At 38.9% G+C, this 16357-nt stretch overlaps 1 non-coding gene across 1 annotated transcript; it reads right to left on the bottom strand.

Annotated features, from left to right (window-relative positions):
- Positions 1 to 12916: 12916 nt before the first annotated feature.
- On the bottom strand, positions 12917 to 13203 carry LOC147350308 (signal recognition particle RNA). The gene has a single exon (XR_015149310.1).
- Positions 13204 to 16357: the final 3154 nt, after the last annotated feature.

Raw genomic sequence — 16357 nt, 5'->3', positions numbered from 1 at the left:
CCTCATTGAAATAATCCTAACCATTTTTCAGAGAAAAAGTTAATACTATATCCACAGGAAAATGGATAATAAATAAATATTTTACCTCTAATAGAGACGGCAGAATAATATAACAAGAAAAAAGCCAAACAGAGACCAACCAAAGCAAAGGAAATGAGAGAGAGTGACCACACAGATTCTAAAGGACTAGTTCAGGGAGGTGCTGTCTCTACCTCTCAGTTTGGACTTGGTGGCATTCTCATTCTCTGTCAGAAACCCGTTCATTAGGAACTTCACTTGAGGTAGTTCATTCCCTAATTCGCAGGCTCTCCTGAGTTCTACCAATACTTACCAGTCTCATTGGAGCTCATGAATTGCCTCGAAATTATACCTTATATAATGTAACTCCTCAAATAATTGCAAATTCTAGAAAGTGGTTTACTTCTTCCTTTCTTTTCCTCCCACATTCATCTAGTGCAACACTATGAAAGAAAAATTTATTTATTATTGGTTGAGGTGGAAATGACGTCTCTCTACCTGATAGGAAGAAAAGAAAGAGTAATAGGAAAATCTCACTCTCTGCAAATTCTGAGTGAACTAAAAGCACATACAGACTTTCATTTCTAATTGCGTGTTATACATTTTAGGGAAAAAAATCATTTTCTGCTTGACTCAGGTCCAATTTCCATTGTGATTTTTTTTGCCCTCCAGAAATAAATATCGTGGTCAGGATGTCTGCCCGGCATCCTTCTGGCCCAACAAGACGGTGGTTTCCTATGAAATGCGAGTGCTCTGGTGAGACTGTGCAAGCCCCAGTGGCTGCAAACTCATGAACCACAGGTTTTTTAACCACTGGCAGGATTTCAAACCACTAAATTGAATGACAAGTCCCTCAAACAGCTGTCACTTAAGATTCCTGGGTTTCGATGAAAGGCCAGAAGCACTTGCAATTACTCCCCTCTAGCACCCTTTTCCTAAACACAACACACAGCATTGGCAACAATTCTCAATAAATAACCAGTCTGAATACGGGATGATGAAGCAGGCATCTAGTGACTGATAGGAAAAAGACAAAGAGGCCTTTGTTTTCCTTCCTTTTTTTTTTCCTAGTTACAAGAAAACCCCAAGGTCTAAAAACAATCACGGCTCTTAAGGCCCCACTAATTTTAATCTCCTTCCATCTTTCATTGGCTTCCAAGGTTCAGTTCCCTGTGGCAACTTTGATGAACCCCATTTCACCTAGAGGAGTTCATCTGAGATGGGAACGCTGATTTCCTGAGTGGAGGAAGTCATTCCTTTGGATGCGTATCATCATTCCACTTGGAACTTTGGTGCTGATAAAGTCTAACTTCTCTAAGAAAAAAATGTTGTAATTGTTGAATTTAAACAGTGTTTAATTTAACTTTAATGATTCCCTACTCTAAAGAAATATTTATATATGTACATATGTACATAACATGGGCTTCCCAGGTAACTCAGTGGTAAAGAATCCACTCGCAAATGCAGGAGATGCAGGTTCTATCCCTGGGTCAGGAAGGTCCCCTGGAGGAGAACATGGCAACCCACTCCAGTATTCTTATCTGGAGAATCCCATGGACAGGGATACAGTCTGGCAGGCTACAGTCCATGGGGCCACAGAGTCGGACGTGACTGAGCACATATGCTCATACATAATATGATCATTCTAAAATGACTATAAAGACAACAGAGTGAGAAATGTTTGGCAAGTGTCGTTATCCTGATGTTACACATTGAGCAATAATGTTTAACTGTTAGTTTTCTAGCCCTGAAGCTCTATTAGCTGATAGTCAGAACTGAAATTCACAACCCAATGATTTCAAATCTAGTTAATAATCATACTTAAAAATGCAGTCACTTCTTTCACATTCACTTCTTCTAACTATACCTAATCAGCTGCATTTTCTGATCCAGTCATTCACACTCAGCATCCTCATAGCAAACCTCCATTCTACTATTAGGTTGGTATGAAAGTAATTGTGGTTTTGGACTATGAATTTAAATCATCATAACTAGGCTCAAATACATCATTATTAATCAAAATAGGAACCGTTACAATCAATGCATTTTTGCCAAAAAGAAATAAGTTTGTTCATTCCTGTAGCACAAAAATCCATGCTTCAGAATTCTATGAAGAAAGCATTTTCTGCACCCTGCTGCTTGTGGAAGTGTTTTCTCTGAAAAAAAGTTGTAGAGATGCCTGAAGAAGTAATACTCAGCTGGTGAGAGATCGGGTGAATGTTGGATGAGGTAAGACTTTTTTTTTATTTAAATTTATTTAATTGGAGGCTAATTACTTTATAGCCCAATTTGTTCAACCTTTGAAGTGCTGGTTGTGCAATGTGTGGTCGGTGTTGTCTCAGAGAAGAATGGGACCCATTCTGTTCACCAATAGCTGCTGAGGGCCTTGCAGGTTTTGGTGCATCTCACTGATTTGCTGAGCATACCTCTCAGATTGTAATGCTTTCATCAGGATTCAGAAAGCTGCAGTGGATCAGACCAGCAGCAGAACACTGAGCCGTGATCATGACCTTTTTCCTCGTGCAAGTTTGGTTTTGGGAAGTGCTCTGGAGCTTTTTGTTGGCCTGTGCACTGAGCTGGTCATCACCCAGTGTCGTATAAAACCTACTTTTCCTTGCACATCATGATCGAATTGAGAAATTATTTGTTGTTGCGTAGAATAAGAGATGACACTTCAAAACAGTGATTTTTTGTTTTTCAGTCAGCCCATGAGGCACCCACTTATAGAACTTTTTCACCTTTCCAATTTGTTTCAATGCCAAATACCATAGAATGGTCAACATTGAGTTCTTCAGCAACTTCTTGTGTAGTTGTAAGAGGATCAGCTTGGATGATGGCTCTCAGTTGGTCACTGTCAACTTCCAAAGACTAGCTACTGCACTCTACATCTTCAAGGCTCTTACCTCCTTTGCAAAACTTCTTGAACCATCACTGAACTATAAGTTTGTCAGACTTCCTGGGCCAAATGGGTTTTTGATGTTGTATGTTGTCTCTGCTACTTTATGACCCATTTTGAACTCAAAAAATTGCTCGACTTTGCATTTTGCCTAACATTCCTATAGTCTAAAATAAACATAAAATTAACACCAAATAATGTCATTATCAAGAAAACATGAAGTGAAAATGCACACTAAAATGATGTATAATATAACCACATTTATTTAAGAATGTATTGATACTCCAATATCAAAGGGCAAAGTTTGACAATGTAAAACCACAATTACTTTTGCACCAACTTAATAATTCCCTCCATGCTTTTTCTTACTCCGCGTGGCCACTCCAATGCCAACACCTAGTCTACCCAGTCTGTCTCTCCCATTCTGCTCTGCTGAAGTCCTGTTCAATCAGGAACAAAGTTTGAGCATCTCTAAAGGCTCACAATTTCATTTGAACTGTCTTTCCACAACCAACTCTTAAATGTACCCAGGTCACCGCCATCCAGGGAAAGCACAAGGCCAATAGCTATATATCCAGGGTTGAGTACTCCATCCAGGGGCTTGTTGTAAAAATTCCCATTTCTTCCCAAACACCTTTTCCTTATCCTATTTTCCATCAAATACCAGTTTCTAGAACACTCTTCTCTTTTTGCTGTATTTACCATTTGCAAATTGTGGAAAGTTCTTAAATAGATGGGACTATCAGACCACCTTACCTGTCTCCAGAGAAATCTGTTTGCAGGTCAAGAAGCAACAGTTAGAACCAGACATGGGACAATTAACTGGTTACAAATTAGGAAAGGAGTACATCAAGGCTGTATATTGTCACCCTGCTTATTTAACTTGTATGCAGAGTACGTTATGCAAAATGCCAGATGAAGAACAAGCTGGAATCAAGATTGCCAGGAGAAATGGCAATAACCTCAGATATACAGATGACACCACCCTTGTGGCAGAAAGTGAAGAGAAACTAAAGAGCCTCTTGATGAAAATGAAAGAGGAGAGTAAAAAATTTGGCTTCAAACTCAACATTCAGAAAATTAAGATTATGGCATCTGGTCCCATCACTTAATGGCAAATAGATGGGGAAATAATGGAAACAGTGACAGATTTTATTTTCTTGGGCTCCAAAATCACTGCGGATGGTGACTGCAGCCATGAAATTAAAAGCTGCTTGCTCCTTGGAAGGAAAGCGATGACAAACCTAGACAAAAAGCAGAGATATTACTTTGCAGACCAAGTTCTGTAGAGTCAAAACTATGGTTTTTCCAGTAGTCATGTACGGATGTGAGAGTTGGACCGTAAAGAAGGTGATCATGGAAGAATTGATGTTTTTGAACTGCGGTGTTAGAGAAGACTCTTGAGAGTCCCTTGGATAGCAAGGAGATCAAACCAGTCAATTGTAAAGGAAATAAATCCTGAATATTCATTGGAAGGACTGATGCTGAAGCTGAAGCTCCAATACTTAGGCCACTTGATGCATAGAGCTGACACATTTAAAAAAACAAAAAAACACCCTGATGCTGGGAAAGACTGAAGGCAGGAGAAGAAGGGGATGACAGAGGATGAGATGGTTTGATGGCATCACCAACTCAATGGACGTGAGCAAGCTCTGGGAGATGGTGAAGGACAGGGAAGCCTGGTGTGCTGCAAGTCCTTGGGGTCACAAAGAGTTGGACACAACTGAGTGGCTGAACAATGACAACCACTTGCTCATAATTCTCCTTTACACTTTCATCAGTTATCGTTCTTAGTGCCTAGTATACTGGCTGATAATGATTCTATTGCCCCAATGTCTAATTTCTAGAAAGACTAGTAAGATAGATATGCAGAGGTTAAGGGAAGGAACTGTGTTCTAAGAAATGAGACTATATGAGAAATGACAAGGAGGTTCAAGTGTGTCTTGTATTTGTGAAAATGAAAATACAGGCATACCTCAGAGATATTACAGGTTTGGTTCTGGACTGCCACTATAAAGCAAATATCACAATAAAGAAGGTTATACAAATTTTTTTGTTTGCCACTGCATATGAAATTTATATTTACACCAAAGTGAAAGAAAGAAAGTGAAGTCGCTCAGTCGTGTCCAACTCTTTGCGACCGCATGGACTGTAGCCCACCAGGCTCCTCCCTCCATGGGATTCTCCAGGCAAGAGTACTGGAGTGGGTTGCCATTTCCTTCTCCAGGGAATCTTCCCAACCCAGGGATGGAACCCAGGTCTCCCGCATTCCAGGCAGACGCTTTAACACCATGCTGTAGTCTATTAATTGTGAAACAGCACTATTTCTAAAGAAATAATGTATACACTTTAGTTTAAAAATGCTAATCATCATCTGAGCCTTGAGCAAGTCATAATCTTTTTGCTGGTAGAGGGTCTTGCCTTGATGTTGATGGCTACTCACTGATCAGAGTGATGGCTGCTTAAGGTTAGGGTGGCTGTGCAATTTCTTAAAATGAGACAATGAGTTTCCTGCATCAATTGATTCTTCCTTTAATGAACAATTTTTCTGTAGTATATGATGCTGTTTGATAGCACTTTAACCACAATAGAATTTCTTTCAACACTGGAATCAATCCTTTTCAAACCTGTCACTACTTTATTAACTAAGTTTATGTAATATTCTAAATTCTTTGTCATCATTTCAATAATCTTCACAGCATATTCACATAAATTTCATCTCAATATACTGCCCTGTTTACTCATGTATAGATGGGGAAACAGTGGAAACAGTGGCAGACTTTATTTTGGGGGGCTCCAAAATCACAGCATGAAGTTAAAAGATGTTTGCTCCTTGGCAGGAAAGTGTTGACCAACCTAAACAGCATATTAAAAACCAGAGACATTACTTTGCCAATCGAGGTCCATCTAGTCAAGGCTATGGTTTTTCCAGTAGTCGTGTATGGATGTGAGAGTTGGACTATAAAGAAAGCTGAGCACTGAAGAATTGATGCTTTTGAACTGTGGTGTTGGAGAAGACTCTTCAGAGTCCCTTGGACTGCAAGGAGATCCAACCAGTCCATCCTAAAGGAGATCAATCCTGAGTGTTCATTTTAGGGACTGGTGTTGAAGCTGAAACTCCAATACTTTGGCCACCTGATGCGAAGAGCTGACTCATCTGAAAAGACCCTGATGTGGGGAAAGATTGAAGGCAGGAGAAGAAGGGGACAACAGAGGATTTATGGCTGGATGGCATCACCAACTCAATGGACATGAGTTTGGGTAAACTCTGTGAGTTGGTGATGAACAGGGAGGCCTAGCGTGCTGCAGTCCATGGGGTCACAAAGAGTCAGACACGACTGAGCGACTGAACTGAATTGAAGTGAAGAAGCAACTCCTCATCCATTTAAGTTTTGTCATGATATTACAGCAACTCAGTCATACCATCAAGCTCTATTTTTAACTCTAGTTCTTTGGCAATTTTCACCACTTCTGCAATTACTTTTTCTACTTAAGTCTTGAACCCTTTCAAGTCATCCATGAGGGTTGGAATCAACTTCTTCCAAACTCCTATTAATGTTAACATTTTGACCCCCCATGAATCACAAATGTTCTTAATGGCATGAAGAATGATATATCCTTTCCAGATTTTCAATTTACTTTGCCCAGATCCATCAGAGGAATCATTGTTTATGGCAACTATAACCTTATGAAATGTATTTTTTAAATAGTAAGATTTGAAAGTTGAAATTTTTCACTGATCTGTGGGCTGTAGAATGGATGTTGTATCAGAAGGCATAAAAATATTAATCTGTTGTATGACTCCATCAGAGCTCTTGGGTAACCAGGTGCATTGTCAATGAACAGTAATGTTTCAAAAGGAATCATTTTTCTTAGCAGTAGATCTCAACAGTGGGCTTAAAATATTTCATAAACCATGCTGAAAGCAGATGGGCTTTGTAGGCTATTGATAGAGCATAGGCAGAGTAGATTTAGCATAATTCTTAAGCACCGTGGGATTTTAAGAATGGTAAATAAGCATTGGCTTCGACTTAAAGTCACCAGATGCATTAGGCCCCTAACAAGGGAGTCAGCCTGTCCTTTGAAGCTTTGAAGTGAGCTATTGACTTCTTCTCTGTAGCTATGTAAGTCTTAAATGGCATCTTCTTCCAATACAAGACTGTTCTGTCTACATGGAAAATCTCTTGTTTAAGGTAGGCACCCTTATTAGTGATCTTAACTAGATCTTCGGATAACTTGCTGCTTCACTTTGTACTTTTATGTTATAAAGATGGCTTCTTTCTTTCAATTTCATTCTACTTCATTCAACTTCCTTCTTAGAGCTTCAAACTTTTCTTCTGCAGCTTCCTCACCTCTCTCAGCTTTCATAGTATTGAAGAGAGTTAGGGCCTGCCTAGCTCTGGATTAGATTTTGGCTTTAGTGATGTTGTGGCTGGTTTGATATTCTATTCAGACCACTAAAACTTTCTCCACATCCTCAGTAGAACTGCTGCTATACTTTTGCTTTCTTATCATTCATCTGTTCACTGGAGTAGCACCTTTAAGTTCCAAGAAATTTTCCTTTGAATGAACAAGTTAGCCAACTGAATGGTGCAAGAGGCCTAGCTTTTGACCTATCTCAACTTTTGACAAGCCTTCCTGAGTAAGCTTAATCATATCTAGCTTTTGATTTAAAACAATAGATATGCAACTCTTCCTTTCACTTTAACACTTAGATGCCACTGAAGGATTATTAATTGGCCTAACTTCAATATTGTTGTGTCTCAGGGAATATGGATGCCTGAGGAGAGGGAGAGAGTGGGGCTGATCAGTGGAGCAGTCAGAAAACACACAACATTTATCAAGTTCACCAACTTATATGGACACAGTTCATAGCATCTCAAAACAATAGTAAATCAAAGATCACTAATCACAGATCACTGTAATAAATATAATAATAAAGAAAAAATTGAAATACTGCAAAAATGTGATGCAGAGGCATGAAACAAATGCTCTCAAAACAATGCCATTAGAAAAATGGCACCAATAGAGCTATTCAATGCTGAGTTGCCACAAACCTTCGACCTGTAAAAAAAAGGCCATATCTGTGAAGAGTAATACAGCAAAGTGCAATAAAATAGATATACCTACAATACAGTTTGCCTAAATGATACAGAAGACAAGAAATAGAGGGAGGTAAGAGTAAAAGACTATTCAGCTCTTCATATTTATGTATATCTTCATTACTTAATCATAAGGTTCATGAAGGCAGAGGCACCTCTGAGACCACTTTCAATTCCCTACATTCAGGTGTCCCCAACTTACATGACACCCTGTGCTTCCAATGGAAAGTTAATTAGATAAGACATTCTCTCCTAGACACTTTTAAGATTAGAATGTGCCCACTAGTCCACTCTTTAGTTAGAAGTTACTAAATTTTCAAAGACTTTTACTGTTTATAACTCAGGATCTTCACTTTGTGTATTACCTACATCCAAAACAAGCTACTTCTTACTATTCACAAATATGGTCTATACCTATTTGAATTTCTCACCAATCAAGATGCTTTGCTTCAAACTGTGCTCTATTTTGTTCTTGTACTATTATCAGACTTTGAAATTCTCCATGGCCAAATCATTAATGATTGCTCCTTAAAATTGTCTCACATCTTTCTCATCTACATCATCAAAATATTTCAATGTTTTAGTTAAGAAGATAAATTTCTTCCTCTTATTTTTCCACACAGAACTAATGATTTGTTTCTCATGACATTTATTGCTTGAGTAAAACAAATACCTCTCTAAAGACCATAGCTTAATCATATTACTGAAGTTTCCATTTCAAATAGATTGCCCAGTGGTCACCTATAATTTAAGGGTAAATCAGTCCAATAGTGAAAAGAATTTCACTTCTCTCTTACATATCAGTTGGTTAAATCTCTTACGGAATAATTTGTGTCAAAGTAACATAATCCAACATACTGCTTCTGGGTGATAATGTGGCAAGTGTAGTAGAAAGATGGGCTTCCCTGATGGGTCAGTGGATAAAGAATCCACTCACAATACCGGAGAGGAAGGAGACATGGGTTTGATCCCTGAGTCAGTAAGATCCCCTGGAGGAGGGCATGGCAACTACTCCAGTGTTCTTGCCTGGAGAATCCCATGGACAGAGGGGTCTGAAGGGCTACAGTCAATGGGGTCACAAAGAGTCAGACACAACTGAGCAACTAAGCACATATGGTAGAAAGAATGCTGGACCGAGACCCAAAATACATGGCTTCTAGTCAGTTGATACACATGGTTTCACAACTAAAAGTATTCTAAATGTAACACTGAGCAGAAATCTGAAATCATGACTCTGCTGAAAAATTAAGATTGCTGGAGCTCTCATTTGACTTCTTGTATTTACTATCTCTGAAATTTTGTACAAGTTATGTCAACATTCACCTATCTCATCTGTACAGTAGAAATCATATCTACCTTACTGGGCCCAGAGCACCAGTTATTATAACACAGAAAATGGAGGTTCCTCTCATTCTTCTCTGTGACTATCCCAGTTCATACTGGCAAAAAATTAGCCCATTACTCTACATCTTATTTCTCAAAGTAACATGTCAAGATTATTTGACTCTTCCCTGATCCTTCCTCTTTCTTCCTTTACCACTTTTATTTTCTTCATTTATTCCCATGTCAGTCTTCTTCTGAAGGATAAGCTTAGCATCAGCTGGGTCTTTCTGATTCATGGGCACATGAAATGGAAGATATTGCCAATTGTTCTATTTTTCTTGCTAAGAGACTTAGCTTTTTACCAAAAATAGGCTGCTCAAAGAAAAGCAGCAAATTAACCCAGACTAGACTCATGTTTTCTGTCTGCAATGTTCCCATAAAATTCATAGTCTGCATGTTTTCTTTAATGCTTCATCCAAAACTTTCCCATTCTGGAATACTATCTAGTCATCTACTTTGTGTAAGTGCCCAAGTTAAAATTGGGGTGTGTGTTTCTATGGACAATTAACATTACTTTAAAAGTCTGAGAATCGAGTCATCCTCCATAAGACAAGGATTGTTTATAGGTAGTCTATATAGACGTTGAAAGTCTGTTTTACTCAGTGAACTGTTGTTATTGGGCATTTATTTACTTAACTCAAGTCATTTTTGCCATTATGAATGTCTCAAAAACAAAGTACAAACGCTTGACACAGTAAAACTGGACTTGTCTTCTCACATGATCCTAAGTTCTCTGATTTCCTCTTTCTGTACTCTCTGCTCTGGGAAACTAATATGATCACACCTTTTCAACCACTGGTACAAGTACACAGTGGCTTTTAAATATTAGTTTAAAGATCAATCTTAAAATCATTAGCCAGTAATTTTTATGCTTCACTGCCTCTCTTAAACTTTGCATCTTAAATATGAAGCAATTTCTTTCTCCATAAATTATCATTTCTTAATTCTCTGTGACATTGAATGACATTTCAACCTCTTGATCCCTCACTCTCAAATATTATAATGGATATTACTTCAATCTTTAATCTTTTTACTCAAGAAGGGAACTATTCCTGAAATGAGATCAGGTTGCATATAACCTACCTACCACTCCTGGAATAAATTCCTTACTATGGCCTACAAAGCCCAAGACCCTCAGTGAAATGGATTCTGCCTGTTTCTCTAGCCTCATTTCCTAATACTTTTTACTCTAACCCCAGTGACAGTAGCTTCCTTTTTGTTCCCATACCATGGATAACAACCTTCTTGTAATGCAAGTCTCAGCCAAAATTCCACCTTCTAAAAGAGAATTTCTACCTATCTCTTGCCAAGTCATGATCTCATCATCTGGTTTTTTGTTTTTTTTTTCCAGAAAACTCACTGTTTACTTGTTGATTGTCTTCCCCAAACACCCACACACACAGAGGGAGATCTGAATGCAATCCACAAGAGTGACAGCTTGTCTGTTTTGTTCTCAGTTGTTCCCCCAGTACCCACTAAACTAAATGGAGATGCCCCCGGGTTCCATTATTCTTTCCCAGGCTACTCTCTACTTGGCCTTTCCACTTACTCATCACGTGGCATTCTGTCAGGTTCTGTCTACCACCATCAACTGTAAGTTCAAAAAGAAGATGAAATATATCTGTCCCACTCACCACTATTTCTGAGCCACTTAGCACAGATATTGACATAACAGGCACTCAGTAAATGCCTGTGGAAGCAAGGAAAACAAGAAAGAAGGAAAGAGGGAAAGAAAGGAGGGTGAGAGAAGGGAAGGAGGGAGAGGAAAGAAAAGAATAAGGACTTGACTTTAGAGTGACCAACCTCCCAGCATGCTTGGGACTGACGAATTTCAGTCTAAGGGACTTTCAATGCTCAAACCCAGAAACACTCAAGAAAGCCAAGACAATTTGGCCACACTAGCTTTGAAGGAAACCATTAGAAAACAGTCATCTCAGACATCAAAATGCCTGCAGATGTTATATGTAAGTCTCTCCTACATGTTTAACAAAATAGAAATCATTCTTATTTGTCTGGTTGAGTAATGTACTTCATAATTATATTGACAACTTCAAAGAAATCTTCAAGTTCTTCCAAATCCACAAACTCACAAATAAGGAAGGTATCCTAATACCCTGGTCTTGATGTGTGGACAAAGAATGTGCTGCTGACCCAGAAGCTGCCATTTAGAGGTTGGCTAACAGACTGACAAGTAATCTCCATGAGAACTCAGCCCACTGTGGGAGCCAGGAAAGCACTATAAAATAGATGTTGATTAACTATACCACCCTTGGAGTCAGGGGGTGGATCAAGTTTAATGTTTAACCAGGAGGAGATCAGGGAGAAGTGTCATGAGTAGTAGATCCAGAAATAGCAAGCAATGTCAACATAATATAATGGTGACATGTAGAATAGGGAGCAAGAGGTTTCTGGAGTTTCTGAGTCTCAGGGTGATAGAGCTAAGAACTATATCCTAAAATATACTGTGGTCTCCTAGAGGCCTGAATGTCTGGTGTTGAAACTGTTTCTGGTTTCCTTATTTCCCAGTGTATCATTACAATAAATCCCATTAAGTAAGGTAAATATGTCTCTGCTCCTTAGAAGTTAAAAGAACCTAAAAGATAATTATTTCTTCAGTTGAGGAATGGGACAAAAAGTAAGAATCAAGACCAAAAAGTCAGAAGAAGAAAAGAAAAAAAAAAACAAAAAAACAAGTCCTTAGGCTATCAAGTGATCATAAACCTCTAGTAAAGAAAGATTGGTGGCCAAGCAACCAACAGTATTTTTGATTATTTAGAGCTGTCTCTATGTGTTATATGTACTTGTTTGGCTATTTTTAATAGCCAGTTGTATTTTTGACTACTCAATTGTATTTTTGAAGGGTTCTTTAAAATTTTGTTTGATGAGGTACTACCTCACGCAAGCTAGAACAGCCATCAGATTAAAATCTATAAATAACAAATGCTGAAGAGTGTGTGGAGAAAAGGGAACCCTCCTACACTGTTAGTGGGAATGTATATTGGTGCAGCCACTATGGAGAATAGTATGGAGATTTCTTTAAAATTAACACTAGAGTTACCATGTGGTCCTACAATCCCACTCCTGGGCATATATCTGGAGAAAATTATAATTCAAAAAGATGCATGCACCCCAGTGTTCATAGCAGCACTATTTACAATAGCCAAGGTACAGAAGCAACCTAAATGTCCATTGAGAGATGAGTGAATATAGAAGATGTGGTACATATACAGAGTGGAATATTACTAGGCCATGAAAAAATGAAATAACTGCTATTTGCAGCAACATGAATGGACCTAAAGAATATCATACAAAGTGGCATAAATCAGTAAGATGAGCACCGCATGATTATCACTTACGTGTGGAATCTAAAATATGACACAAATGTACTTATTTATAAAACAGAAACAGACTCACAAACATAGAGAAGAGACTTGTGGTTACCAAATGGGAAAATGACAAAAGACGAATAAATTAGGAGTTTGTGATTAGCAGATAAACTACTGTCTATGAAATACATGAACAACGAGATCCTACTGTACAGCACAGGAAACTATATTTTATACCCTATTATAAGCCATAATGGATTGCATGTGAGTTTTGACCTGCTCCATTTTGGAAATGGGCCAGTTCACCCCCTCCTTATGCAAACTGGTGGTCCCTCGTTCCCAGGAGGTCACCATATTGATGAATTTACTGCAGACACCCTATTGGTAGACCACACTACAGGCCTCCTAGGCTCAAGCAGTCCTCCTGCCTCAGCCTCCTGAGTAGCTGGGACTATAGGTACAGACCATCACGCTTGGCTGTAATAAACCATAATGGAGAAGGAAAAAATTGTTTACAGTGGAAACCTGAATTTGATTGGATAAACTGCAACTCATTCAGTAGTCAGCCTGCAATGTGGGAGACCAGGATTCAATCTCTGGGTCAGGAAGATTTTCTGGAGAAGGAAATGGCAATCCACTCCAGTATGCTTGCCTGGAGTATCTCATGGATGGAGGAGCCTGGCAGGCTACAGTCCATGGGGTCACAAAGAGTCGGACGTGACTGAGCGACTAACACATACACACAAACTGCAATAACCTTCTGATAGATAATGTGGAATATAAGCAGGATTGAAGTACTTTGATTTGAAATATGTCCATCCATCTTTGGAGGCTTCCTTATTTTGGGGGGCTCCAAAATCACTGCAGATGGTGATTGCAGCCATGACATTAAAAGACACTTACTCCTTGGAAGGAAAGTTATGACCAACCTAGATAGCACATTGAAAAGCAGAGACATTACTTTGCCAACAAAGGCCTGTCTAGTTAAAGGCTATGGTTTTTCCAGTGGTCATGTATGGATGTGAGAGTTGGACTGTGAAGAAAGCTGAGCACGGAAGAATTGATGCTTTTGAACTGTAGTGTTGGAGAAGACTCTTGAGAGTCCCTTAGACTGCAAGGAGATCCAACCAGTCCATTGTAAAGGAGATCAGCCCTGGGTGTTCTTTGGAAGGAACGATGTTAAAGCTGAAACTCCAATACTTTGGCCACCTCCTGCGAAGAGCTGACTCATTAGAAAAGACTCTGATGCTGGGAGGGATTGGGGGCAGGAGGAAAAGGGGACAACAGAGGATGAGATGGCTGGATGACATCACTGACTCAATGATGGACGTGAGTCTGAGTGAACTCCGGGAGTTGGTGACAGACAGGGAAGCCTGGCGTGCTGTGACTCAGGGGGTCACAAAAAGTCAGACACGACCAAGCGACTGAACTGAACTGAACTGAACTGAACTTTGTGGCTCAACTGGTAAAGAATCTGCCTACAATGCAGGAGACCTGGGTTCAATCCCTGGGGTGGGAAGATCCCCTGGAGAAGGAAAAGGCTACCTACTCCAGTATTCTGGCCTGGAGAATTCCGTGGACTATAGCCCATGGGATCACAAAGAGTTAGACTTGACTGAGCAACTTTCACTTGTCACATTTATTTATCCACATTTGGGAGGAGAGGGAGACAGAATTATAGAATTATATGATTGCCAAAATAATTATCAAATAATATTTTGTATTTATTATAAAATAAATATAATAAAACACAAATAGAGAACAAGAATATAATCTACCTATTCATTTTCTTAGTTCTATAACTTCCATGGAATTCTGTGTGTGTGTGCATGTGTGTGTGTGTGTGTGAGTGGCTCAGTCATGTCCAACTCTTTGCTACCCCATGGACTGTAGCCCACCAGACTCCTCTGTCCATGGAATTTCCTAGGCAGGAATACTGAAGTGGGTTGCCATTTCCTTCTCCAGGGGATCTTCCCAAACTAGGGATTGAACCTGACTCCTATATCTCTTGCATTGGCAGGCAGACTCTTTACCACTGCACCTCCTGGGAAGCTCACTTGTTGCCAGACTCATTACCAAATATTTGGAAGATTTTTTTTCTGCATCTGCTAACGGCAAGTTGGAAGTTTCCTTACTGTCTGTGACTTCTTTCACCTGCTTATTTTGCTTGCATATCTTTCTCTCAATGCTTCTATTATCTCAGTTCAAGTCAGCTGCTGAGAGGTTAAGCAATAGGCAGAATGAGATTAGCCACACAATCATGCCTGCGATATATACAGATACTACCACTCCTAAAAAAAAATCAGTTTTTTTAAATTAATTGATCTTTTCACAAAGGCAAAAGAACAGTCAATGAGAGAAGCTATAAACAATAATGTAAATACATTGTGTATTTTTTCTTATTATTTCATCTGTATATATAAATGTCAAAAGTTTGGGGAGTAAAATAATTACAAAATGAGGAGAGGAAAAATTAGCATATTTATAATGATAAATCAAATCAACCTTATATCCTACAGCATTTGATTGACTCTACATCATATTTTTCATGTAATATGATTAAATGTGGAGAGAAACATTTTCTGCTCAAACATAGCCCCCTCCACCATCACAAGATGGAATAAAATTCAATATTTCACCACGAGAAATTTCTTTTGCTTAAAATGACTGCATTTTCAAGAGACCTCTATCAAAATTATTCTACCTACATACAACTTTATTTGCATAAAATAATTGTATTTAATCCTGACCACAAACCAGTGAAGCAGGTATCACTGACCTCATTTTAAATTACGGAAACTGAGGCTGAGAAAGCCAGTTCATATAGTTTGTTACAGGTTGAATGAGAATTCAAACTCTGAGGCCAAGTTCCATGTTCTGTTTGCACACTGCCCACTCTGGCTACAGATGTGCAGGGCAGAGCTTTGTAGTAGAATCCTCCCTGCCACATGCCGTCCTCAGGAAATCCAACTCAGATTTCCTTGCAGAGCAGAAACAGGACATTATACCACTATAATCGTGTAACAGAGTCTGCTTATTTATTTCCAGATGCCCCCTGGCCAAAGAATCCCTTTTCCTTATGTTTCTACACAAATGCTATCTCCTCATTTGGCAGAAAACATGATAATAGCGATGACAGAGTTATAGGGCTTAACGACGCTTAAGAAACTCTCCTTTTTAGGATTCCAGCCAAGTATCCAACAAGCTATGCAGACCTCAATATAGATGGCATTTCCTCCACTGAGAAATAAGCTCACCCCTAAAGGGGTGACTCTTTGCTGAAATAAGTGGAAAATGCCTAATTTTCCAAAGGTCAGAAAGTCAAGCCTGGCAAGCTCCTTGTGTAACATAAACTGATAAGATTTCATAATCATAAGAATTCAGACATATTTTTAAATAGAGAAGTCAAAATGGAAACTATTTCTCCTTAATACTTTACTAACGAGTCATTCTCTAAAGTATGAAACAGTCATTAAAACAACAGGCATTTGTTAGCACCTGTGTATAGAAGCTAGTTGGTACCAACAATTCACAGCAACAAGGTAAAAGCTGTGAGGAGCCACACCTAATCCTACCTTGAGGAAGTGACTCTTAAATTTAACCTGAAGAATAAGTAGGAGTTCTTTGGGACA

This window comes from Bos grunniens, chromosome 20 (assembly GCF_055505025.1).
Source record: "Bos grunniens cultivar Pamir isolate PY7600 chromosome 20, Bosgru_T2T1.0, whole genome shotgun sequence".
Classification (NCBI taxonomy): Eukaryota; Metazoa; Chordata; class Mammalia; order Artiodactyla; family Bovidae; genus Bos; species Bos grunniens.
This window is presented reverse-complemented; position numbering and strand designations above follow the sequence as displayed.